Raw genomic sequence first — 27,722 nt, 5'->3', positions numbered from 1 at the left:
TGGCAAAGGCCACTTGAACCAGGACTCGCAGCTCACAGCAGCAGGGGAACATGAGGGAGTAGTGGGGAAACCAGGGCGGAGCATGGTAGGAAGTGACAAGAGAGTGGATTAATAAAACATAAGTAAACTGAGCTGTCATGTATCCAAGGGGTTGCAGCGGATCTATAGAGCCACTGGAATTTTTGTACAGATATATAGAGGGCCCTGAATTATGAATGCAGCAGGAGTTACTCATATCCTGTGGATTTAGAATAGGGCCCAAGGACTTTATTAGCATCATCTATATTTTTTTCTAATAGGCCCTACACACTGCTCTTCTTCCTACATATCCCTTTGGAAACCAGTATGTACTATACCCAACAAGTGTTTATCTTTCTGCTTTTAAGACAGACGTCAGAATATTTCCCTCTTTATTTGTGCTCCATCTTTTCTCACAGTCTAATTATTTATGACATCATCATCCTTTCCTCCTCAGCTCCAGACACAGTGTTTCTGTGGCTACAATTTCCTGATCAAGAATGAGAGAGAGAGAGAGAGAGAGTGTGTGTGTGTGTGCGTGTGTGCGTGCGGGGAAGGGGGTTTGTTTGGTGCTGAAGAATTAAATGAGAAATACAGCCGTGGAAAACTCAGACACACATACACAGCAACAACAACCAACATTGTTATAATTAATTTAAAATCTGTTTACAAAAGATTCCTTTTATGTTGGACTGGCTCTTTAAGTGGCCCAAGAAGTATGAAAAACAGGAAATCAAACTGTCTCATTAGGAATTGACTCTGCTCAGTAATTAGTGGCTAGAAAACAAAACAAGGAAAAGCAGGTGGTGAGTGAACTCCAGGCAGCCAGCTATTTTATGATTTAAATGCTCATTAGGGCAACAAAATGATTTTTTAGAAAAATTATGCTTTGATGGGTAAGATGATCACAAGAAACAGGATTTAAATTTTTACATGTTTAATGGTAAAATGCTGCCTGCTCAAAGTTAGCAATTAAGAATTTTAGCTGCTCCCAGTCTGGAGTTTAATTTATAATGAGACAGTGTTTTGCTGTATTTTAAAAGACAACTGTGTTCTCCAGCATCCAGTGCCCTCCTGCTAAAATCACGTTAAAAGTAATTAGTGAGTGATACCATACTTTGCTGATACAATCAGGCGAGATAACCCCAGACATTCATATCAATTATACAGTATTTCATAACAATAACCTGAGCAGGGCAAACACTGAAACCAATTTCCAGCAAATATCTGTCTGTATTTTTAAATGAACTGGGTCATGCTACAGCCCTTCTTGTGTTTGCTTTCTGTTAGCATTCACCCAGCGGAGGTTTTTTGACAAACATATTTACAAAAAGTGCATTTGGAAATGGTATGTGTGAGTAGTTGCAGAAAATGGTTTTTAAATTTGTAAGTGTGCGTATTCACACTAGAAGTGCTTGTGCACTCATCTACTCAGTGACCGTAACAATACCATGTGACTTTTCTGACCAATCACAATTAAGCTATACAACTTAAATAGCAAAAGCAGATACAGAGAATGGTTCATTATCACTCCACAGAGTTAAAAAAAATCATCAAAAAATGACACAAAAAGCATCAAGCACTTTTGTATGAAGAATAAAAACGAGGGAAATTATCTGCTCATGGATATCCCATCGGCAGAAAAAAGAAGCTAAATTCATTGTGTAAATTTTTTTTTTCTGGGAATTTTATTGCTCATCTCTAATGATAACAAATAATAACTGATTATAAAGTGTGATTACATATTGTGTTTTATTAAGTATCCCCCTGGATATAGTACATTCTTGTAAATAATTTTTGATTCATTAGGATACTGGTGGCTTTGCATGATGAACTAAATAAGTTAAACTGTATACAAGTAATATTTATTGGACTTTTATTTTGCAGAACAATGTTTTGCAGAGATTTGAATTGGTGAGGGTTCAGAGAAGAGCCATGAGAATGATTAAAGGATTAGAAAACATGTTGTATACCGATAGACTCAAGGAGCTCAATCTATTTAGTTTAACAAAGAGAAGATTAAGGGGTGACTTGATTACAGTCTATAAGTATCTACACAGAGAATAAATATTTAATAATGGGCTCTTCAGTCTAGCAGAGACAAGTATAACATGATCCAAGGGCTGGAAGTTGAAGCTACACGAATTCAGACTGGAAATAGGTGTACATTTTTAACCATCAGAGTAATTAATCACTGGAACAATTTAGCAAGGGTCATAGTGGAGTCTCCATCACTGACAGTTTAAAAATATATGCTGTAGGAATAATTTTGGGGGAAGTTCTGTGGCCTGTGTTGTACAGGAAGTTGGATTAGATAATCACAGTGGTCCCTTCTGGCCTTGGAATCTATGAAAAAATATGTTTTCTACCCAGCCAAACTCTCCACTGTTACATCAGTTCAACCCTATGGACTTCAATGGGGTTGCACCAGTATAATTGAGGGTAGAAGTTGGCCCAGTGTCTAACGTGCACTGTCATGTGCTGTACACTGTAATTCCAGTAGTGAAAACTAAGAGCTGGAAGAGAAGTTTTCTCTAATGGTTACATTAAGAGAACTGGTTTAATGACTTCTGTGTCCTTGCTATGTAGGCTCTTGAGCAATCAATTAATTTCTCAGTGTCTCAGTTTGGCTATCTGTAAAATTGGTATAAATAGTAATACCACACCGAGTAGTTGAGGTATAATTCATTCATAGTTGTAAAATACTTTGAGATTGTTGAAAGGAAAGTGCTATGTAAGTTATTAATCAAGATAATTAACTTGGAGGAACTAGCACTTGATTGGGTGCAGTATACAAATCCGAGACTAGAGAAAAATCCAAAGGTTTTGGAAAATGTCTGGTTCCCATCGCACTGCTCCATTTGTCTGCAGTCACTGCACTACTGGTATCCATTTCATGCCTATGCAATGGGCCAAAATAGGGCTTAAATGGGAATTAAGTGATACACACGTAGGTCTTGTGCTGTCCCTGCACAAAGGTGAATGTCACCTCAGGGGCTTGTGAAATGTTTTGAGATACTGTGTGGGGGAACACTTGGCATTGCAGCTTCTGGGGAGGAGGAAGAGTGGGAGCAAGTCTGCCCTGCAAGGGATAGGGGAAAGCATTAAAATATGCACAGAACGACTACATTATGCATTAAAAACAGAGCTGCTGAAGTCACATGCTGCTCTCAATGAAACAAGATCCTTGTAGTTCCCTTTGAGGCACACTTCATGTGTTCTTTGGACCACTGGAAACCACCCTTTTGAGCAGAAGGATATTGCATTAGCAAAAGAGACAAGGTATGCAGAAAGCACCAGAGCTATTAGATTTTATCTCAATGGCATTTTCACAACTCAATCTGGTGACATGCAATGCCTCCCACTTTAGAAAGGTCTGAAGCATATTTGTGATCAATCCACAGAGTTAAAAGAATGAAAAGATTGTCACTGAACACATTCTGAAACAAATAAATCTGGGGATACCCAAAATAGCTAGAAGCTGTAAGAGATACTCAATTAATCAGATACATTATTCATTGTGAATTATTCGTACAGCTGTAATAACTGCTAGTACCCAGGGTTAATGCTTTCCATGCTTCTGTATACATGGGTAGCCAAAAGACATTTGGCCATGTCCACAATTGTCTTAATCTGACATTTGTAGATGACATTTGTGTGTCCATGAAAATGAAGGTTTAATAGCACTGGCTCGGAGCCAGGTGTAGCATGGGCAGAGGCTGTGCAAACTTCCCCGCATGCACTGCTCTGCCAATGCATTTCAGTTCTGATCAGCTACTCCAAATCCTTCCTAGTCCACTATTAGGGCCCACTCAGCTCTGCCAATGAATCTCCATCCTCATTTGCAACAGTCCTGCTAGTTCAGCCTTGGGGAGCCCAAATGTTGCCAGATTTTATTGGTTTTGCTATGTTAAAAAACATCTATTAAGGGCTAAGCTGAGGTGATAATATCAGACCCCAAAAAGGCAAACGGTTTCATGGGTTTTATAAGACTGGGAAAAGACAGCTATAAAATGCTGCAAGGTGAAAAAAAAAAGTTCCTAAATTTGCATGTTTCCTCCTCATGATCCTGAAACCAGAAGCGACCTGCAGAATGCTGGAAGAATCCTTCTGCTCTGCTGTGTATGCTTTTTTTTAACTCGTAACATGAAACGTTGTTTTTTTTCAATTTCAGGAAGTCTCTTGATGCCCTTTAGTTGATTTTGTTTTGCTTGTTATCGGGACAACTAATATTTTTTCCTGTTAGGGGGGAAAAAAAAGATTTTCCCAAGCAGATTAAAGATGTTTTTTAAGTATATGAATGGTGACATGGTTCACTTTCGTTGCTTTGTTTATTTTTAATAATGGAAAACACCTTAATTTATCGTAGCAAGACGTCCATCCTGAGGCAAACCTTGAATTGAATTTTCTCTTGTTGTTTTTGCCTTGCTTGTGGTTTCTTATCTAATAGAATTCTGTGGGTTTGTGAAAAAAATTGTGTGGGCTAAATTTCCGCTGCACAATGTATTGGTGGCTGCAGAATAGGGGTAACAATAACTTTTGTGAAAAATCTCTATTTTATATTGTGATAATGGGACAATGGGTCAGTTAAAAAAACACAAATAAGCTTCTACAAGAGAGTCAAGTACATCCAGCCCTGATGTTAAATCTCATTCAAATGTCCGGGTTCAGATCTTTATTTATTTAGAAATGGGTTCAAGTCATGAAATTCAGATCTGCAGAGGGTTAGCTGTGGTCTAGTGCCTTGAGCACATTACTGGGAGATAACACACCTGTGCCCTGATTTGCCACTGCCTTGTACTTTGTGGTATCATTTACTTCTTTCCAAAGTGAGTGCAAATCTCTCTACATTCTGAATGGTAGTGTTCTAGTCCACCCTCAAGTAGGTAATACAAGGCGCAAGGCAATGGAAAACCAGGGCTCTGGGTTTTAGTCCTATCTCTGCTATGTAACTTGCTGTGTGATCTTGGGCAAGCCACATGTTTGTTCACCTCTCTATGTCTTAGTCACCCAGTTTGTAAAATGAGGATAAATCTTACCTTCCTTTGTAAAGTGCTTTGAGATCTAGGGATGAATGTATAATGTACCAAGTAGCAGGGTACTGCATTGCAAAGGGGGTGCCCATCCCTGGTTATGGTTCACCCACACCCAGTTCAGGAGAACTGCTTGCACGGGCTTTGCTTCATGGGGGATTTCCACGGAGGGACTTACTCCTTAAAGCACTGAGTATTATTATTTGGATCCAGATCTGAACTTCCCTGAAGATGGACATTGTTGGAATTTGGGTCTCCAGTTCAGCCCATTGGGGGTAGGGGGAGTGAAAGACTCAAGATGTGAAGTGTGAAGCTAAATCTGAATTCCCCTCTCCCCCATCTCTGCTCAATGTCCATTCTTATTTATGGGGCTGTTTGAATCAGGTAGTGCTGTCTTTCTATTTGTTTGAGCAATGCATTAATTCTGTTCTGAGAGCCTTTGGCTGTATATATGGCTCCACTAAAAATGCAGCCATAAAGAGATTTAAAGAGAGCATCCTCTGTGCTGATTTGTGTACATTGTTTTTAAAATTGCATGGTCAGGGATTAGCTACTGAGCTGGAGCTAGGAAATGTGTTTTCATGGAGGAATTCTCCTGGCAGGTCTAGATAGAAGAAATAGAGCAGCTCCTGGTTAAGTCCAATAAACAGGTTGTTTGAGCTGATCAATCCTTCAGGTTGCTCCTGAAGACCTCACTAAAGAATGAAGGTGAGTATCTGGTAAGGTCATATCTTTAATAACGAGCACCTCAGACACTATTTACAGGCCAAATTCTGTGTTGCAGTGGAATAAGTGTCAGTGGAAGTTTTGTTCACTTAGGTCCTCATCCAGCAAAGCACTTTAAGTTGATGGGAAAAGGTGTGAAAGGGAGACAGGCTGAACTAGTCCAAGCAGAACTGCTGAAACTCACAGCCTGCGGTAGATCAGGCCTGGTAAACATGGCAATATGGGTCTGGAAATTAATGATTCAAAATTGATGTCTGGGGCATTAGGCCTAGTGGGTGGACAAAATAATGAGAGGGTGGGCATTTTAAGTGCTTTACTGCATGGGGGCCTTAGGGGACCATAGAAGTTGCCTATCTAACCTGTAGAAGACCAGCAATCCCCATCTCTAGATGCATTAGTATCTAGTGCTATGGTGATGACAGCCATTGAACTGCCTGGAACCAACTACATTAGAGAAATATACAGGCGTCGAAGGTTGTTTAGCAGTAACATACACTGATGTGACATATACTGACACATTAGCAGAAATGCACTTTAAACCAAAACATCATAAAAAAAATAGAAAGTGCATACTCAGTAGAAAGAAACACATTAAAGAGCATCTTAAGAAGGAAGCAGATTTCTTTACAATTTCTCTACTTGCCCAAATGAGATGAGCTGGGAGCCAATATAAGCAAACCTTTTATGGAGGTTAAAGTCTATTATCAAAGAGCAAGCAAGCTGTAGTGTGGATAGCACCATTGTACTAATGAGATTTCCACACTGCTGATTATGGTAGAGAACATAGCAGATGGACTCAGGCGGGAATGGTTTAGTGTTTGTTTAATCGGCTCTTTTCCCTCCTCCGCCCCTTCCTTGATATCCACAGCGCAGCCTTCTCTACCTGCAATTCAAGGTATTTCTCCACTACATCCTGTTACCACGAATAAGTCAATGGGATACAAAAGATAAGCACTAGGATTATGAAAATGATCATATCAGAATCATTGCTTGTATTCAACGTATCATATTCATCTCATTATCAGTATTATTGTTTATCTACCTACCTATTTTATAAACAGTAACTGGCAAGAGTGAATAGCAGTGGATGTAGAATATTTGTATTGGATATGATTATTTATTATTATTTTTAGCAGCTTGGTATTATATAGAAGAGACTAAATCCTGCCCCATGGCATTTACAACATAAGGTCGTGATACAAAGTCCACTACAGTCAATGAAAAAAAAATACCCTTGACTTTAGATCAGGCCCCAAGTACACAGAGAAGTTCAGACACAAATTGCACTGGGTGACCAGAAGATGAAGTTAACCCAGGGGATAGAGTATTATTTTGTTTGTTTTAAATAAAAATATAACAGAACTTCTTGGTTATTAAAGATGATTGGCTTCTTGGAAGTGTGTTTGAAGGAAATATTTAGAAGGGAGCTGGACGGAAATGGGGAAGTTTCAAGATCCAGGGCACCATGGGATGGAAAAATTACCAAAGTTGGATCTGAACCTTGATTTACTTGTTCAGAAAAAATCGCCATTGGCACTATTAGGAATATTGCATGACTGAAGAGCATAGGAAGAGGTCCATCACCATTTAATATCACTATAGCCAAGGCAGTGCTTCTTTTTGAAGACAATACTTGGCATCCATTAGAAGAAGTTGCTACTGTACATGTTGTTCCAATTAATTTGATACTGTCTCATTTGTACCTCCATTTAATTTGATCAAAAGCTTTGAAACTGGAGGAGGGATGATTTTGTGGTTAAGGGGCTGGACTGAGATTCAGGGTACTGTAATTCGAGGTGTGATTGCAGCTTGTGTAGACATACCCACACTAGCTTTATTCTAGCTAGCATAGCTAAAAATAGCATAGCTAAAAATAACAGACTGGATCAGCCTCAGAGGATCGCAGTTTCCTCGTATGTTTAGGGCCAGCCCTTCCTCAAGGTGCAATAGAAGTACCTAAGAGGAAAGGCCCTATATTAATTTGTCTTAAACTTAGCTATTTCTTTCAAAACTGTAGCTCATTCCTGATTACTAATTAAATTTCATTTGCCATTTTGTTGCCCAATCACTTAGTTTTGTCAGATCTTTTTGAAGTTCTTCACAGTCTGCTTTGGTCTTAACTATCTTGAGCAGTTTAGTATCATCTGCAAACTTTGCCACCTCACAGTTTACCCCTTTCTCCAGATGATTTATGAATAAGTTGAATAGGATTGGTCCTAGGACTGACCCTTTGGGAATACCACTCGTTACCCTTCTCCATTCTGAAAATTTACCATTTATTCCTACCATTTGTTTCCTGTCTTTTAACCAGTTCTCAATCTATGAAAGGGTCTTCCCTCTTATCCCATGACAACTTAATTTACGTAAGAGCCTTTGGTGAGGGACCTTGTCAAAGGCTTTCTGGAAATCTAAGTACACTATGAAGAGCTTGGCTTGTTTAGCCTAACCAAAAGAAGGCTGAGGGGAGATATGATTGCTCTTTATAAATATATCAGAGGGATAAATATCAGGGAGGGAGAGGAATTATTTAAGCTTAGTACCAATGTGGACACAAGAACAAAGGGATATAAACTTTGAAGACAATACTTGGCATCCATTAGAAGAAGTTGCTACTGTACATGTTGTTCCAATTAATTTGATACTGTCTCAATTAGGAAGTTTAGACTTGAAATTAGACGAAGGTTTCTAACCATCCAAGGAGTGAAGTTCTGGAACAGCCTTCCAAGGGGAGTAGTCATATCTTCTGACAGTGGCCAATACCAGGTGCCCCGCCCTCACTCCACCTCTTCCCACCTCTGCTCCAACCCCTTCCGAGGAGCCTGCCTGCTGCTCGCTGCTCTCTCCCAAGCGCCTCCCCCATCTGCCAAACAGCTGATCGGTGGGTGCTGAGCACCCACTATTTTTTTTCTGTGAGTGCTTGAGCCCCTGAGCACCCACAGAGTCAGCACCTATGCTATGAAATGCTTGCCAGAAGAATTCCGCTTTTCCCCTTCTTGAATGTCTAAGAACAAACTTGCATCCTGAGCAGGGGCTTTCAAACCAGAAATACAAAATCTGTAAACTGACTCTGGCACAATATTAGTTTTAACTGAAAAGATCTTGAGTCCTGTGGAGGGTGCAGCTGAATCTAAAGATGGATTAAGTGCAGGAACAGACTTCAAAAAAGGGATATTATTATTATTTATATTATGTTAGCAAGTGAAATGTGCTAGGTACTGTACAGGCACAGTCCCCTCTACAGAGGGTAGGATTAGATCTCAAGGAGTAATGATCTCAAGTTGCAGTGGGGGAGGTTTAGGTTGGATATTAGGAAAAACTTTTTCACTAGGAGGGTGGTGAAGCACTGGAATGGGTTATCTAGGGAGGTGGTGGAATCTCCTTCCTTAGAGGTTTTTAAGGCCCGGCTTGACAAAGCCCTGGCTGGAATGATTTAGTTGGGGATTGGTCCTGCTTTGAGCAGGGGGTTGGACTAGATGACCTCCTGAGGTCCCTTCCAACCCTGATATTCTATTATTTTATTCTATAATTCTATGATTTTATTATTATTGTGGTTTATTATTTAGTACTTGCATCATGGTAAAGGTCCCAGTCAGGATGGGGCCCCATTGTCCTAGGTTCTGTACAAATGCACAGGAAGACACAGTCCCGCTCTCTGGGTGTTTATATATGTGATATACAGAGGGTGAAGGAAATATAGGTAATCAAATATACTTCATTTAAAAATCAATTTGCTTTTGTGAACTTGTGTGTGCACTAGGGGCTGTACAAACACATAGGGAAAACACAGCCTCCGTCCGAAAGAGCTCTAAATCTAAAATGACAAGCAATCAGATGAAAGGGCTACAACATGCAGACTAGTGTCCAGATCCTCAAATGGATTTAGGTGTCTAATTCCTATTGAAGTCAATGGGCGTTAGGCGCCTAAATGCCTTTGAGGATCTAAGCTAAATGCACAGGCTGGCCTGTCTTAGTGTTAGGGCTACAGTTTAAATACAGATAAATTATCCCCAGCTGTTTCTATTATTAAATTAATGGAGATATCCCATCTCCTAGAACTGGAAGGGACCTTACAAGGTCATTGAGTCCAGCCCCCTGCCTTCACTAGCAGGACCAAGTACTGATTTTGCCCCAGATCCCTAAGTGGCCCCCTCAAGGATTGAACTCACAACCCTGGGTTTAGCAGGCCAATGCTCAAACCACTGAGCTATCCCTCCCCCCATATAAAAGGCTAATTTCTTGTAAGTACTATAATGGGGCTTAAGAATGTGCTGAAATGTTTTGTTGAACAGCCTAAGCCCTAATGGACAAACTGCCTGAGGGAGGGGCTGAGGTGGAATGTCCTATTGGTCCACTCATCCCTAGTTTATTGGGTGGTTTTATTATGGCCTGATGGGAGGGAGAAGAATGGGGAAAGCTTGATTACTGTCTTCTCAGCTTAAATAATGGGCAGAAGGGAAGAAAGAAAAGGAAATGTTCATCGAGGTGAAAGCCTAACAGATTTCTCCTGGACAAATTTCCCATCCCTAAGCCAAACAATAGCTAAGCACTCTGTAAAGTGACAGGACGTGTCCTCAGACAAACAAGCCACTCCCTTAAACACGAGGGAAACCTCTACAGGGAGCACCCTAGGCACATACGAATCAGAAAGGAAACCCAAAGTGTTCTGGTGAGGTTTAGATGTGAGCCCTGAAACAGAGCTGGGAAATGATGAAACATCCTAAACGTACGTTACCCTGGTGACAAGACAAGAGGTGTGAGGGTCCGCTCACACTGGCACAGAGCGCCCCCCAGCACTGGGAGTTCCTCTCCCCATTGACAGGGTGAACTGCTGGAAGGAAGGTGATTGCAAGGGAATAAGGATGATCTTGAGGTGCAGAATGAGGTGGTAGGAGATCTGGTTTCTGTCCCCAGCTCTGTCCTTAGCACGTGGCTTTGGATGAGTCAGTTAGCCTCTTTGTGACCCAGTGTCATCTTCTGTACAATAGTGATGTTCGTTCTTGCCTGCCTCTCCAAGTTACTGTGAGGAAACTTGGTAATGTCCGAGGGGTGTTCAAATAGTATGATAGTGACTGCTCTGGGGGAGGGATAGCTCAGTGGTTTGAGCATTGGCCTGTTAAACCCAGGGTTGTGAGTTCAATCCTTGAGGGGGCCATTTAGGGATCTGGGGCAAAAATCTGTCAGGGATTGGGCCCTGCTTTAAGCAGGGGGTTGGACTAGATGACCTCCTGAGGTCCCTTCCAATCCTGATATTCTATAGAAAGGCCTGAAAGTTCATTTAAATGAATGCTCCAGTGTCAGCTGGGGTGGAGTATGGGCTGCATCAGGAGGTTGCTGTCTCTTCCTTGGGAGCATCACATCTTTCCCTCTCCTTTTGGTTAAAAGGAAACCTCTTTCCACTATTCCCCTCACTCACTCCACAAACATGTAGTAGATATTCTACCATACTCTTGGAAGCTGGATCCCTACATTCCCAAAGCTCTGGGGGCAGGTGTCATATCTGGGATCTGGTTCATCTCTGACCCTGACACTGCATGGTGATGGGTCATACCACAGTGCCTAGAAATATCCATGCAATTAATGCCCTGATGCAAAGTCACGAAGTCAGGGCATGATTTTGTGACTCTCTGTAGTGCCATTCAGCAGCAGGGGCAGCGGTGGGGGAACAGTGTTGTTGGGTAAAATCTGTTTCTGACCTGTTTTATGTAATGTCCATCTTGGATTTGTAAAAGGACAGCTAAGCCTCCATCTTGGATACCCTTCTCCTCAGATGATTTAGTGCCCTTTCAGCCTTTTTCAAATTAAGGTGGAAAAAGGTCAGGGCAGTTAGAGTCATGGGACAGCCATAATCTGCCTAGCAAGCGCAGGTTATTTAGTGAGTGGCACACCCTGTCACTCAGGGCTGCCCATCTGAGCGGCAGCCAGTGTCCCACACAGTTCAGCTAGCTGCCAGGAGCCCCAGAGGGACCAGGACTCATAGGACTTTGGATTCTTGGTCTCTATTAACATTCTTGCACTCAACTGCTACACACATAGTGAACGCATACTTGCACTGAACTACGAGGTCAAGCAGAGACTGCGTGGCCAAGTACTGAAGACCTACCTGAGGGAGAAGATCTGCCCAAGAGGGAGAAGACCTGCCCAGAGGACCTGTCCAGAGAGAGAAGAATACCCAGTTCCTGAGTTCCTGTTTGGTGTCCAGCGACCCTGATTTTCACCACTATCACTGTCGGTATCCTGAGTCTTTGTCGCTGTCTCTCTGTCTTCAGGATATGGTATTGTAATACCCATTGTGGTTTTCCTCTGTTTTACATCCATAGGTTAAGGGGGTTTAAGGGCTCTGGTAACTGTTAACAACCGAGTGTGTCTTGCTTATGTTGTTTATTGTCTGAAGGAGTCCTTGTCTAGTAGCATAATAAATATTGGTGTGTTACATCTTATTCTGCTTCTGTCTTAACAAATCACTTGATGATAGATGCAGGAGGGGGTGGGATCTGCAGACAGCCCATCTTCTGATCTGTGTAGAACATAGTTAAACTGTTTTGGACTAACAGTGTGGCCTGATAAACCACTGGACTAGGACTCAGGAGACCTGGGTTCTATCACTGGCCTGCTGGGTGACCGTGGGTGAGTCATTTCACTTCTGTGCCTCAGTTTCCCCATCTGAAAAATTTGGATAATGATGCTGACCTCCTTTCACAAAGCCCTTTGAGACCTATGGATGAAAAGTGCTAGATAAGAACTAGGTATTATTATTTCCCTTATAGCTGCTCTAGGGACTGGATTCCCCAGTTCTTTTGTTCAGTTGTAGCAGCCATACCATGCATATGTCTGGTAGTGTGTGGCTCATATCTATGATCAGCTCTCTGCTCACCCTGAGACAAAACAAAGCAAGAGGAGCTTTAGTCAAAACCATCTACTTCATGAAAACTTCTCATAGGACTTCACATGGCAGTGTGTGTGTCTGAGACACAGGATGAGTATTACCACTTTAGCCAGTCAAGAACAACAGTGTTAATGGGCTCCCTGTGGAGACCTGTCCACTCCTCTGCTGGAAGACTTGTGGCTACAAAACAGGATCTAGAAGGTTAAAATGGGGACATGGAAGGAACTTCAGATCTCCTTGATTGCTACAGATGGTTCTGTTTAAGTGCAAACATCTTTTCAGCCCTTCTCTTGCAGCAAAGTCATAATGATGAGTTCATATATCACATAAATTTTAATGGTGTAGTGTTTGCAGATGCAGGATTGTGACTTTCCTGCAGGATCAAGCAGAAAGAAAATCTTGGCCATGGCAGCAACAAAAATCCCCTTTAAACCACAGATCACTTCACAAATAGTCCAGGAAACACTAATCAAGTATATTTCAGTGTGTATAAAGGTTCTTTTTTCTTCTTTCAGAAAGAAAAGTACATGGCATGTTAACTTGTGACCTAGATAAAACAATGTGTATTTGTTTGTTTTGCGTATGGCCCTGTTTATAAGATGTTGTACATGCTGCAAACATTTTTTTGCATGTTGATGTCCAGTGTTGGACTACACTTTCATATTTTGCTGCCCAAGTTGTGGCTGAAGTTGTTTTGTGTACCAGTCAGGCAAGTGTGTACCAGTGAACTAGCTCTGCGCATGTGCATGAACCAGTTGTGCATCTGTGCATGTGAACTAGCTGTGTGAGTGTGAACATGTGCCAACTAGGTACTTGTTGTTTTGTAAATTAAACTTAGTTATGCATGTAGAATAGTGAAGAAATCCCACCTGTCTTTATCAGAGCACCATTTTAACAAGGATGAGAGGAGACATTCACTACCCCATACAGTTCCAGCAAAGAGACACAAAGGATGCTGGGGAGGTGTTCTTTAACCCTTTTCCATAACGTCTGCTATGAAGGGTTGACTGAGCCATTGTAACTAATTGATCCAAGGAATTTAGCCTTCTTATTCCAGTCACAAGTTATTCTCAAACAGATCATGCTTTTGCCAATTTGTTCATGACTTGCAACGGTTCAAGAAATAGTTTGTGTGAATGGATTTCAGTCAATAGGTGGATTGTGACTGGGTCATCATAAGTATTCATTGTGTTGTACTTGGTGATTTCAGGCAATATGATCATCTTTTTCTAGAGCTGCCTGGAACATTTTCAGTGAAACAGTTTTCCACTGGAAAATGCCATTTTGGTAAAACTGCAAAATCACATTGATTTTGATGAAATTTTGTTTAGAAAAAAAAATTGTACCAGAAAAGTCAACTCAACATTTGACTTTTTTCCTAAATTAAAATGTTTCATTTTGAAACAACTTTTTGTTTTGAAATGTGTTTTCCAATATAAGAAGATTAATGTGTGTGTGAACACTGAAATGTAACATTTTACATTGAGCAAAAGAAAACACTTCAGTTGACCCAACGTGATTTTTTTTTTCATGAAAAATCTCAACATTTTGGCTTTGTCATGATTTGAGATTTCCCCACTCCCTCCAAATCTCCATTTTTTACAGGATTAAAACTCCGTTTTCTGACCACCTCTGAATTGTTTCTGCTCCCTGTTTGAGTGGCCTAAACATCATAGACAGAGGGAGGCCTTTTCCCTGTTTCCAAATCTATGGCTGTTTATAATCATGATAGATTTTTTTTATCCAATTTTCTCCTTGGCCACCTGGCCGCTTCCTGAGCAAATGCTCATGCAAAGAGCTAGCCTAGTCTACACAGTCATAAAATGTGAAATTCCTTTCCATGCCCATTCTTGGAAATAAACCTTGCTTCCCAGAATGTCTGCGAATAAACAGGGTTGTGGATTCCAGTGAAGGAAAGAGACAGTGTTATTTGCAAGAACATTTCTTAATACTGTTTTGCCCAGCTCTAAGTTGTTTCAGTTCCACAAACAGCTTACTTGAGAGCATAGTGTTTACTTACTGAAGGACTGGCCCCAGAGAATGTTTCAGCCAAAGCGGGGATGAGACCAGAGCCTTGGGATTGCTTTATTGCAGGAATTGAATTAACTCATATTATCTCATTCTTTCTCTTTCTGTTCTTCATGTGTACAAGGCAGGGAACCATCCTGCATTAGGTAAGGGCAGGGGATGGACTAGATTATATAACAGGCCTTTGCCATCTCTAATTTCTATAATTCATTTATCCCTTTGATTTTAACTTCTGCCTGAAATTGGTTATTCTCTTCTCCCTAGTGAACAGCAGTTGGGATTATTCCATGTGGATTGGAGCTATGTAGAATGCATTTCTGTTCAGCTCAGTGTAGGCTGATTCTGTGTCACTGTCCCTCCTATATCTTTTTGCTCAAAAAAATTCTCCACTTCCATTGGTAGCTGAATTAATGAACCCACGTGAAATATTTAGGGCTCTATTTTGGCCAACTCCTCAATGTTTGAGCCTGTTAACAGTCTTACTCTCTTTCTATCTCCTCCATCATGTGCTTCTAGGGGCAGCAGCAAATGGAGAAGAACCTCATTCTGGAAGGGCTAGGGGAAACTAGGAGGGGCACAGCCTGTGTGAACCCCTGAGTTTCATGCTGAGCTTGGAGGATCAAGTTAATAAAACTTAAAATGAGCGGTTCAGGAGCATTCACCTAGTAAAGCTCACTCAGTGAGACACCGCACAAGGGGCCTAAACCCAGTTGCAGTTCTGGTCATGAACATTTGTTACAGTTGGTCTGCGCTTTGACTTTCCATGTTACCACACCAAGCAATTGGAGAAAAATGGGATTTGGTCTCTTTCTTTGTAGACAACATGTTCCACACAAAACTGCTCATGGGCTACCAGTAAAATACTGTATTAATTGTAAGATTTTGATCTTGCTTTATAACTTCAGCTGGAAATAACTGGCTAATGGCCAGATTGTGTCTTTCAAAAAATTCTATGTATGGTGGGGGAAATTGTGGGGATCAATTTTTGTTGGAAGGGTGAGAAGCCTGAGATGTCATCCCGCTCCTCCTGCCTCACTTCTGCCTCTCTGGACGTTCTTCCACAGGCTTGAGTCTCCATAGTAGGGAAGCCAGAGCTAAGGAGTAGCATTATACATCTCCATAGTAGCATCCCCACCACCATAAAAAAAATCCCCAACGCTGCAGGGTTCATCCCACATAAGATAATGCTGATCCTGTCCATATTATTGTACAGTGGCTCCTTCTTTTGCACTCTGAATCCCTCTTTGAGGGTTTTTTGAGTGGCAGACGTTGTTGAGGAATCAATGGGCAGTGACTGCTGAGGAAGTTGTACTGCCATGAGTGGGGCCCTACAAATTCACAGTCCCTTTTGGTCAATTTCACGGTCAGAGGATTTTAAAAATCATACATTTCATGATTTCATCTACACCTCTACCCCGATATAACGCGACCCGATATAACACGAATTCTGATATAACGCGGTAAAGCAGTGCTCCAGTGGGGGGCGGGGCTGCGCACTCCGGCGGATCAAAGCAAGTTCGATATAACGCGGTTTCACCCATAACGCGGTAAGATTTTTTTGGCTCCCGAGGACAGCGTTATGTTGAGGTAGAGGTGTATTTAAATCTGAAATTTCACAGTGTTGTAATTGTTGGGGTCCTGACACAAAAAGGAGTTGTGGGGGTAGGGGAGTCGCAAGGTTATTGTAGGGAGGGTTGCAGTACTGCAGTACGCTTACTTCTGTGCTGCTGCTGGCAGCGGCACTGCCTTCAGAGCTGGGCAGCTGGAGAGTGGCAGCTGCTGGCCAGGAGCCCAGCTCTGAAGGCAGAGTCGCCACCAGCAGCAGCACAGAAGTAAGGATGGCATGGTATGGTATTGCCACCCTTCTGCGCTGCTGCCTGCAGAGCTAGGCGCCTGGCCAACAGCTGCTGCTATCCAGCCACCCAGCTCTGAAGGCAATGCAGAAGTAAAGGTGGCACTACTACGACCCTCCTAAAATAACCTTGTGACCCCCCTGCAACTCCCTTTTGGGTCAGGACCCCCAATTTGAGAAATGTTGGTCTCCCCTGTGAAATCTGTATAGTATAGAGTTAAAGCACACAAAAGACCAGATTTCATGGGGGGAGACCAGATTTCACAGTCTGTGACACATTTTTCATGGCCGTGAATTTGATAGGGCCCTAGCCATGAGGTATGTGGGTCTGGGAAGTAGCATGGTGGTGTTGCACAGCTGCCTCAGCTACTCGTGGGTATCTTGAGATTGGTGGCATTTCCCCTTGGTCACTCTGTAGCTATTGATAGGTTTGTACCGCTCTACCCCAACCCTCCCAGCAGTGGAGGAAAACTTTGTCCAGTGCCTTATTCCAGATTAAGATGATCTGTAAGAAACTCTGTGAACTGAACCCACCAAGTTTCCTGGCTTTAGGGGAATGGCCCTAAATTACTATCACTGTATACTCACCCGTCAGAATCCTTTTGATCATGAAGGATCTGCTCTAACTCCCACTGAAGTCAATAGAAATGTTTCCCTTTAGGGCCTGTCTACACTTAAAACACTACAGCAGCACAGCTGCGCCGCTGTAGCGCCTCAGTTTATACCCTACCTATGACAACATGAGGGATTGTCTTTTGGTTTAGGTAATCCACCTCCCCAAGAGTCAGTAGATAGGTCAACAGAGGAATTCTTCTGTCAACCTAGCAATGCCTACAGTGGGATTTAGGTTGGCTTAACTATGCCACCTGGGTGTGGATTTTTCACACCGCTGACCGACTTAATTAAACCAACCTAATTTTCTAGTGTCAACCAGGCCTCACTGTAATGGAAGTTGGACTAGGTTCTGGCTGCTGATAGCCTCCTCCAATCCATTTGAAATCTCTCACAGGAAAAACATTTCACCACAACTCTGTTTGCTCAACTCCTGAGCCTTGATTTCATTCACCTCTGGGTATCTCTCCACTTTGAAGTGGTGTCCCCATTATGGGTCCATAACATGGTCATTGTTCTAGTTCAGTCATGTTTTGTGCAGCGCTTTCTACGTGTTCTTGAGAAGCACTTTCTAAATTAGCTGGTGCATGTCACATACATAGTGGATTAATAAGGTCTCCACTTCCTGCTTCTTTCTGGGCCAAATATTCCATAGGCAGAAGTGCAGGTCTTCATGCAAAGACGCACCTGTGACTTGGCATGGTTCCCACAATCACACATGCAGAGTGAGAAAATGCACATGCCAATGGCAAGTTAGACACAATAAAGGCCTCTTGGGAGCTGTTTGGATGATACCATATGCTGTAAACCTGGGCCGAGGGGGAGGGGAAATCCTGCATGCTTTTCCTGCCTTGGGCCATTGTAAATGGGTGTCAAATACACCAAGGTTCTGCACAACATAGCTCCCCTGGGATCACAGGCACTGAGGGTTTTTTTGTTGCTCGTGAGTGCTCCTGTCCCACTCCTCCCCAAAGCCCAGCTCCTGCTCAGCCACTTCTGCTGAGGCTCCGCCCCCTCCCCTGAGGCTCCTCCCACCCACCTGCTGCTCACTCCTTTCCGCCCCCCCCGAGCTCCTCCTGCCCGCTCCTCTCCGCCCTCTCCCCTGAGGCCCCCCCACTGCTTACTCCTCTGTGACCCCTCCCCGAGCGCCTCTCACCTGCTCCTCTCCGCCCCCTCCCCTGAGGCTCTTCCGACACACCTGCAGCTTGCTCCTCTCCACGCCAGAGGGCCCGCCCAACTGTCACTTGCTCCTTTCTGCCCCTTCCTGCCTTAAAGGTGAGTGATGGGTGGAGGGGGTGGAGAGGAGTGAGCGGCAGACGCCCTGGGGGAAGAGGTGCAGCATGGGTGGGACTATGGGGAAAGAGGCCAAGTAGGGATGGGGCCTCGGGGCAGAGAGCAGGTGGTGCCACAGTTTGTGGGTGCTGAGCACCCTTTTTTTTTTCCATGGGTGCTTGAGCCCTGGCGCACCCACGAAGTCAGCCTGGAATGCCCTCAAAGAGACAGAAATGAGGTGGTTCTACATCCCTTTATGGAACTGGGATACTATAAGAGAAACCTGAGCAAATGGGATCCTCTGGGAAACTAAAGTACTTACAATATGTGGCTTATATATAGTGCCTATGATGCTGAGAGGTACTGGTGACTGCATGGATCATAAACCTCTTTGAAACTGGGTGTGAATGCACCTTTCAATTAACATAACTGTCAGGATAAGTTAATCACAAGCCTCCCCCCCGCCTTTAAGTCAAAAGGGGTTGTGAACTTGCCCAGGAGTTTTGGCCTAGTGGAGAGAGGCGTTTTGCTGAATAGTATTTGGGGAAGGTAGTATGCGTGAGTCTGACCGACCAACCCAGAGAGAAAACTAGGGAGAGGTTCTGGGGGTGGGCGTTCTGGCTCATAAGCTATGAAACTACTTCTTTTGCCTTTGGGTCCTTCTGCATTAGGAGAAGCAGGACTTTGTACATTTCTTGTAAATAAACAAGATTGCATCAAAGACAATACCAGACTGTAACATCAATTTCAAGTCCCAGCTGGAACATTCCCAGGATCCTGGACTAAGACTCGCTGATGGGATCAGCAAGGGGTAACACACACCTTTCAACCACTGATCGTAAAACGCTTTACAAAGGAGGTCATGGGTAAACAGGTTAGCCCATTTTACAGCTGGGGAAACTGAGGCATATAGCAGTGATGTGACTTGCTCAAGGACACCTAGCAGGCCAGTAACAGCCTGAGGATGAAGATCATATACCCCAATATGATACTGAAAGAGGAGTTTTGAGGAACACGATCTGAACTCCATTACTGCCCTGGCCTACTCTAGGAAGAGTGTGTGGTAATGGGATCGCACATTCTGTTATTGCGCAGAGATGTTGCAAGAAGGGATGTTAAGGCATTCATATTGAAAGTGAGAGCTGGATTTTACTGGCATTGTGTACAACAAATATGAGATGTTGCAGCAATGCATGCCTGACTTTGAAGAAAAGCTTGTTTACATCGCAGAAATTCTTTGGGAACAGTTCAACCAGGAGGAAATGTGACCCCTACAACAGTGCCAAAAACAGAGACCTCTGGTGATCTGCCATGGAAGTGCCAGTTGTTTAGCTTCTGAAGCCAGAAGGGATCAATGTGATCATTTGACCTCCTGTCTAGCACAGGCCATAGAACTTACCCAAAACAATTCCTACAGCAGAGCTTTCAGAAAAACATCCAATCTTGATTTTAAAATTGCTGGTGATGGAGAATCCACCACAACCCTTGGGCTATTGTTCCAACGGTTAATTACCCTCACAGTTAAAATGTGATGACTTATGTCTAGCTTCAGCTGCCAGCAATTGGATTGTGTTATTTCTTTCTCTGCTAGACTGAAGAGCCCATTATTAAATATCTGTTCCCCTTACAGACTGTAATCAAGTCACTCTCTTCACCTTCTCTTTTTTAAGCTAAAGAGATTGAGCTCCTTGAGTCTATGACTATAAGGCATGTTTTCCAATCATTTCATCAGTCTCATGGCTCTTCTTTGAACCCTCTCCAATTTATCAACTTCCTTCTTGAACTGTGGTCACCAGAGGGACAGAGTATTCCAGCATCAATCACACCAGCACCAAATGGGGGGCGGGGAGGGGGAGGAAGGTGGTAGCTGGGGCAGAAACAGGGAGCACTTTAACATATATATTTTTTCCAAAATTTCTAAAAAGATTTCTAATACTCTCTCCCTTCTCCACCCCAATGCAAGTTTCCCTGACACCCATCAGAATGGAGAAGAAAGGGCATTGACTGGTGAGTGAAACATGCTGATGGTTGGTGTTTCAGGAAAGGGCAAACCCAAGCCATGCAGCATGTGAGATCACAACATTTGGCCAATGGAGGGACGGTAGATTTTAGGGGAAAACAACAAATATAAATCTCTTGGGGACCAAATCTTCCCTCTCCCTCAAAAAAATAAAAAAAAAGGGGAGCAAAGGCCAGCAGAAAACCCCACAAAGGTCTCGGAGCATTTCTGTTGCTTGCTTTCCTTGAGGGGAACACGATGGAAATTGAGTTTCTGCTGTATGCCCCATTGTTTGTGGGGGGGGGGGAGGAGGGAGGTGGAGACCTGGCAGAGTTCACAGGAGGTGAGAGGAGCCCTCTACCTCCATGAAGCCCAACGAAGCAGTCAAATGCCGCAGATCTCAGGGGCTGCGTCCACAGAGCTGGCTCCTTTCACAGTGCTCCCCCTACCCTCTTGGCAGTGTGGCTCCTGCAGCTGTTATGAAAGATCCAGGCAAAGCTGATAAAAGAAAGAGGAATGAAAAGAAACCCCCCCCCCCCCCCCCGTCACGTGTGGGTTGTTTTCAAAGGGTGGCATTGCTGCTCTCCCAGGCAACAGCAGGCTGAGAGGCAACTTGGGCGGGCAGGTGACCTGGGCAAAGGAAGAAGAAGTGCCAGCTCGTGCTGAGCTCAGGATGCTGTTTACAATCAACAGCGAACTATAAAAGGAAAGGGGGAAGGAGAGGGAGCTGCTGAAATCTCCATGGCGACGGTTAACCTGTTGCAATGGATGCCTTGGAGGGACTGGCACTGACCAGGTCGTTAGGAAGAAAAGCGCCTGGCACAAGAATGGCAGGATCCTTATTACACACATGGCCCATAGTGAGGTGTCGCTTTCCAAGCCTGCTTGTCAGCACACAAGAAAAATAGCATTGAAATAACATTAAGATTAAGAAATTCAAGAAGTGCAGGCCAGCTGTTGCACCAACTCTGAACAAGAGAGGCCCAAATCTTGGGGAGATGGGGCAAGGATGCAGCATCAGCATCATGATGACTTTTGTGGCTTTCTTCACAGACTTTGGGGGTACAAAAATGATCAGTGTTTTGAGCACTTTTTGAAAGGGAGGGAGAGAAAAAGAGGGACGAGGAAAGAGAACTCCCCCTGGAAGATCAGCCAGGGCCATAGGCGGCGAGTTATATTCTTTTGTGGTGCCTGGGCTCCAGGAATATTCAGGGCTAGTGGCTCTGCTCCACCAATATTTGGAGCTGGGTCTCTCCCCCCACCCGCCACGCCTCCCCCCACGCGTCTCCCCGCCCCGCCGCATCCCTGCCTGAAAGAAAGCGGCGCACTCCCGTGCCTGCTTGTGCTGCCGGTGTAGCACATTCCTACGCGGAGTGGTATCCTACATTACACCGGCTCCCGGCATCAACTGCTGTCTGCTGCCCCAGGGTCCTAGTGTCCCCCTCTCCCATCCGCTAATGGCAGGGCAGGCTACCCTTACCCTGCCCTTCTGCCCTAGTCCTGAGCCTCTCCAACACTCCAAACCCCTCATCCCCAGCCAGAGCCATCATCCTCCCATACCCTAATCCTCTGCCCCAGCCCTGAGCCCCCTCCTGCATCACAAACTCCTCATCCTCAGCCCCACAGCCCACAGCACAACCCTCTGCCCTAGTCCTGAGCCCCCTCCCATACCCCAAACCCCTCATCCTCAGCCCCACAGCCCTCACCCCTGCACCCCCTCCTGCCCCCAAACTCCCTCCCAGAACCTTCACCCCTCACCCCCTCCTACGCCCCCATCCCAGAGCCTGCACCCCTCCTGCACCCTAATCCCCAGCCCAGGACCTGCACCCCAAACTCCCTCCCAGAGCCTTAGGCGGGGGGAGTGGGGGAATTGGGAGGGGCGGGTTCTGGGCACCGCCAAAATGTCTACAAAGCTGCCGCCCATGGCCAGGGCTAGACAGTAACTTCACTATCTGCCCTGAGAAAAGGGACCGTGTGCACTGTACTGCCCGTGGAGCAGACTGGGGTTACATTCTGAGTCACAATTTGTTCTCTGATTACCACCCGGCTTTAGGGGGAAGTAGTATGCTAATACCTGTGGCTCGGCTCTGCTGGCTAAGGCTTTGTGGCAGTGGAATCAAATTATTTTCCATTCCCTGTCCCTGCTTGGGGGGAGAGGCGGGAGGGGGAGAGTAGCAGCCCTGCCTTCTCCACAACTCGCTATTGTATGTATAGGGCTGCCATTACTATAATATCTAAGCACCTCACACGCTTACACCCGGTGAGGAAGAGAAGTACAGATGCTTACAGATGGGGAATGGAGGCACCAGGTAGATGAAGTGTCTTGCCCAAGGTCACATAGAAAGTGCATAGCAGAGCAGGGTCTAGTGCCCTAACCAACAGACCATCGTCCTATCACTGTAACTGGCAATGCTTATTACAGCTGGCAAAGGTGCCCCACCTTGTGCAAGAAGCCAAGCCAAAAGCATGCGGAAACCATTGGTACTGTGTTGTTACTGTAGGAGAGAGGGTTTTGTAATGACTGGGCGAGATTGTGGCCGTTTCCCCATCCATCTGTCCCTGGGCTTGGGCTGTCCATAACTGCAGTGCTCCTATTATCTTGAGCGGAAAGGGAGTCCAGGGCCCTGCAAGTACTAGCCTCATGAAAGGGGCTAGCAAGGGCCTAAAGCCAGCAGGGTCATAGCTCTGCTACCCTGCATGCAGAGTTGCTCTTGGAAGGGAGTTCATGCTGCACTCTCTTAATGAGTGACACACACCTCAAAGGCGCCCAGGTGACACCACATCAGCTGCTTCTCAGGGCTGTGCTTTAATGGCATGATCTTGGAATGTGTCAGGTACAGGAAAGATCATTGGCAGGGTCAGTGCAAGCAAATCTGGGGCCTCCGTACAGGAATTAGATTGAGCCCCCAGACCCCAAAACTGCAAGACCCAACATTCAGTGTGTTACCTTCTCCTCTGCCTGCTTTAAACTCTCACGCTATGGCAGCTGGAGGCTGAGGCCCAGGGGAAAAGCCAATGCATGAGAATTGGCCTGGTTTTTTTGGGAAGGGAGACAGAGGCTGAGCTGATGCAGGTTTCCAGTTAAACAGCATGAGGAGGGGAAACTGTGAGGTGCCCAACCAGGGCTATAACAAAGGGGCGACACCCTGATGCCCTAGGGGCTTATGTTATAGTCGCCATAGAGCTCTTGGGCAGTAGGAAGTGGCTCAAAGCCCAAGCTACACCGTACTGGAGTGTGACTGTAAACATTACACTTGCATTCCAGACTATCCCTGTTTGGAGGAAGCCCCCGTGACTGCAGGTTCCACAGAATTGTCTTAATTGGCCCAGAGAAGTGGAGAGAAGTGACATGATCCCAACTGAGCCCCAGCCAGCTCGCTTGACTCTTCTTCCGAGTCTGACAGACTGGACATCAGTAACCCACATGAGTAAACTAGTGTATGTACTGCTCTTATGTGCCAAGCTCTGCATCACAAATACATGGAAATCACCAAATCCACCTGCAATAAACAAAGGTAGGGTTACCATTCGTACGGATTCCCCCAGACATGTCCGGCTTTTTTGAGTTAAAAATAGCGTCCAGGGGGAATTTGTAAATGTCCAGATTTCCCCTCCATGCAGAGCATGCGCGGCTTACAGGGCAGCCGGCCGGATCGTGCCACTCGCACGGGGCTCCGGCAGCCAGAGCCCTTCCTCCACTTCCCCCTCCTCTCCCCTGCAACTTGAGATCACTCCCCTCCTCTCTCTCCCTCCCTCCCCTCCCCCCCCCGCATTCGCAGATCGCCGGCCGGCCATTCGCCTCGGGCCTCCGGCAGTCTGGAGCTCCGACCCTCCTCCTGCTCCCCTCCCTCTGCTGCCGAGCGCGCTGCTCTGCAGCACGGTAAGGGGGCCGGGGGTCAGAGAAGCGGCAGGGAGGTTCTGGAGGGGGTAGTCAAGAGACAGGGAGCAGGGGGAGGGTTGGATGGGTCAGGAGTTCAGGGGGGGGCTGTCTAGGGGTTGGGGGTGTAAGGTTTTGGACAGTCAGAGTACAGGTGGGGGGGTCTCAGGAGGGGGCAGTTAGGGGACAAGGCACAGGGAGGCTTAGGTAGGGGGTGGGGTTCTGGAGGGCAGTTAGGAGCAGGGGTCCCAGGAGGGGGCAGTCAGGGGACAGGGAGCAGAGGGGTTTAGATGGGTCAGGAGTTCTGGGGGGGGCTGTCAGGGGGTGGGGGTGTGGATAAGGGTTGGGGCAGTCAGGGGACTGGTAGGGGGTAGGGTCCTAGGGTGCCAGTTAGGATGTGGGGAAGGTCTCAGGAGGGGGCAGTCAGGGGACAAGGAGCAGGGAGGCTTAGGTGGGGGGTGGGGTCCGGGGGGGCGGTTAGGGGCAGGGGTCCCAGGAGGGGGCAGTCAGGGGACAAGGAGTGGGGGGGAGGGTTGGGGGTTCTGAGGGGGTGGGAAGTGGGAGGGAGTGGAAGGGGCAGGGGCGGGGCTAGGGCAGGAAGGGGGCGGGGCTAGGGTGGGGCTCCTCCCGTCCTCTTTTTTGATTGTTGAAATATGGTAACCCTAAACAAAGGAAATGAGGAAGCGACTAGCTGTAAAATTAATGAGAACATGATCTAGCTCGTATGGAAATACATGGGGTTTGGCGAGAGTAGGGGGTGATAGGCTAGGTGAAAAGGGGACCTGGTCAGGGACAGCTGGGCTTTGCAAGCCCTCAGGAACACTCCCATGGAAGTTAATGCTGGACATCCTCAGCATTCTCCTGCAGAACCTGCTCTGTGCTCTTGACGCCCCCCCCCCCCCACAGTGGGATGGAGCAGAAGGCAATGCCAACACAGCTCTTAAGGAGGAGGCTGTTCTTTGGGATGGTGTGATTTGACTCCTGCTTTATAAGTACAGAAGATAAGGGGGTTATTTTTTCTTATATGTCTGATTTTTAACCTTTCAGCATCCCTTAAATGTCAATAAAAGGGAGCATCCATTCATAGTTAAATGCTGTACCAAAGGTCCTGCTGCACGCTCTGCCTCTGTTAGTGCCCTGGGGGCAGTGCTTACTTTGTAATGAAAGAGATGCTGGAGCTCAAGCAATTAGGTGCTGAGGCTCAAGCAATTTTTGTACTTTTATAACTGATGCAGCAAGCCTAGAGCTGCCAGGGCTATAGACTGCCAAGCCTAGAGATGCCGGGGCTATGAACTGCCAAGCCCAGAGGTGCTGGGGCTATGAACTACCAAGCCTAGAAGTGCCAGGGCTCAGCCCTGGCAAACCCTGGCACAAATTAAGCACTGTCCCTGGGGGCAGGGTGGGTGAAGGCCCACCTCCACAGCACTGGTCTCTCCTTCCTCTTACACTGCACAAGCACCTCTGGAATGGCTCCTTGGAAGTGGGAAATGGGGATGGCCAAAGAGGGGGTTTCTGAGGGCAGAGGTGTCAAGGAAATCCATAACAGCACAGTTGCTGCCATTGTGCTAGCAGAGGGCTGCGAGGGCTAGAGAAGGAGCCAGTGAGATGCACAGCACAGAGCCTCTGTCTGGATGGCCGATGCCACCACAGTTCCTGGAGGAGCCAATTGTTTTGAGGGCTTAGCCACCTGCTTCTTCTGGGTGTGTGTGGCAAGGGGAAAATCTGCCCTCCTGTGAAATAATATATAGGCAACTGAGGCTAGGTCTACACTACCCGCCTGAATCAGCGGGTAGAAATCGATTTCTCAGGGATCGAATTATCGCGTCTCGTTGGGACGCGACAATCGATCCCTGAATCGACGCGCTTACTCCACCAGCAGAGGTAGAAGTAAGCGCCGTCGACGGGGAGCCACGGAGGTCAATTTTGCCACCGTCCTCACAGTGGGGTAAGTCGGCTCCGATACGTCGAATTCAGCTACGCTATTCGCGTAGCTGAATTTGCGTATCTTAAATCGACCCCCCCGTAGTGAAGACCTGCCCTGAGAGGTTGAAGTAGTAGTTTCCTTCCTTTACACAGGCATTTCTGCAGAGATAACACATCCCCAGCTGATCACGCGAGGCTAACCAGCCATGTTGTTAAGTGTTCCTCTGCCATAGCGCAAGAGCTGTTGTTTAGCCTCTGTGTTACATTTTTGAAAATCATTTTGCGTTTAATTAGCAAATCTGTTTTACTCCACCCCAAATTAACTGTAATGTTGTGTTCAGTTCTGGGCACCACAATCCCAGATTGTAAACTCTGTGGAAGTAGAGAAAGGGAATTTGAACATAGATATCTTAGTCTCTAGGAATAGAGTAAGAGTCAGGCTAACAAAGTCAGGCTGACACTGACTCTAATAACGCGAGACTTGAAGGCAGGGCCTAGACGGGCAGAAAGCGAGTGGGAACAGACTGTAAGAGATACTGTTTTGACCTTGTGTTAGATAAGAATGGAATGTAGACTGTGGCAGAAATTAATGAGAAAAGTGAGATATCAGGAAGAAATATGTAAAACAAAATGCAGCTGTCGCTCATTATTGTATGTCACAAAAGGTATAAAAGCTTGCCCTAATTGTTTATTTAGCAGAGACCTTCCTGTGTGTACTCTTCCCGTGCATATTGCAATTGCTCGAAATAAAGCTGCCTCTGGCTTGTTGCTTCAAACTCAGAATGAGGACATTGTTTTCTTCCACAATTTGGTGCCGTGACTTGGATGGCAATGCCCAGCTGAGACAGCGACAAACTACTACGGACTGTTCCCCTGTGAACCCCATGGCGCCATAATAGAGGTAAGAGACCTTTCGAAATCTCTACTGGGGTGTCGCAGGAGGACTGCCCGTGGGGCTGTCTGTCCCTTTGGGGCTCACGCCATTCGAACTTATTGTTTTGCAACAAGATCAGATGTAGAGCGGTTCTGAGGACGTTGTTTTCTTCCACAGCTCATTAGGGAAGAGACTAGCTTTTTGTTTGGCGTTTGCACAGCACCTAGCACAATGGGGTCCTGGTCCATGACTAGGAGTGCTGGGCGTTACTATAACGACAACAATAATAATTCATAATAAATGCTGACTAACTGGAGAGAATTGAAGCAAGAAGGATTCAGGGAATGATATTGCCCTGATTCCTTGCTCATTTCCACCAGTGTCCTCTTGGCGCTGGTGGAGATACCCTGATTTATTCCAGTGTGAGAGGAGACTCAGGCTGTCTGAGGGATGGTTATAATAACTAAGTATAATTAGCTATTATGTCTATACAATGTCTAAGGTTGGACACAATTGTCTCCAAGAGTTTAAAGGATATAAACACAAGAAAGGGGAAGACTTGTTCAGAGTGGTACAAAGAGGGTTAACTAGGAGCAATGGGACACACGTGAGCAAAAGAAAATTG

At 45.5% G+C, this 27,722-nt stretch overlaps 1 long non-coding RNA gene across 1 annotated transcript in view; it reads right to left on the bottom strand.

Annotated features, from left to right (window-relative positions):
• Positions 1 to 2,279: 2,279 nt before the first annotated feature.
• The window catches only part of LOC117877201, a 104,193-nt gene continuing 78,750 nt past the window's right edge, over positions 2,280 to 27,722 (bottom strand). The window contains exon 3 of the long non-coding RNA XR_004645649.1: positions 2,280 to 3,260. This is a non-coding gene — a long non-coding RNA (uncharacterized LOC117877201). The remainder of the gene's footprint in view (positions 3,261 to 27,722) is intronic.

Source organism: Trachemys scripta, chromosome 4, assembly GCF_013100865.1.
Source record: "Trachemys scripta elegans isolate TJP31775 chromosome 4, CAS_Tse_1.0, whole genome shotgun sequence".
Classification (NCBI taxonomy): Eukaryota; Metazoa; Chordata; order Testudines; family Emydidae; genus Trachemys; species Trachemys scripta.
The sequence above is the reverse complement of the archived record's forward strand: the minus strand, read 5'-3'. Positions and strand labels throughout refer to the sequence as shown.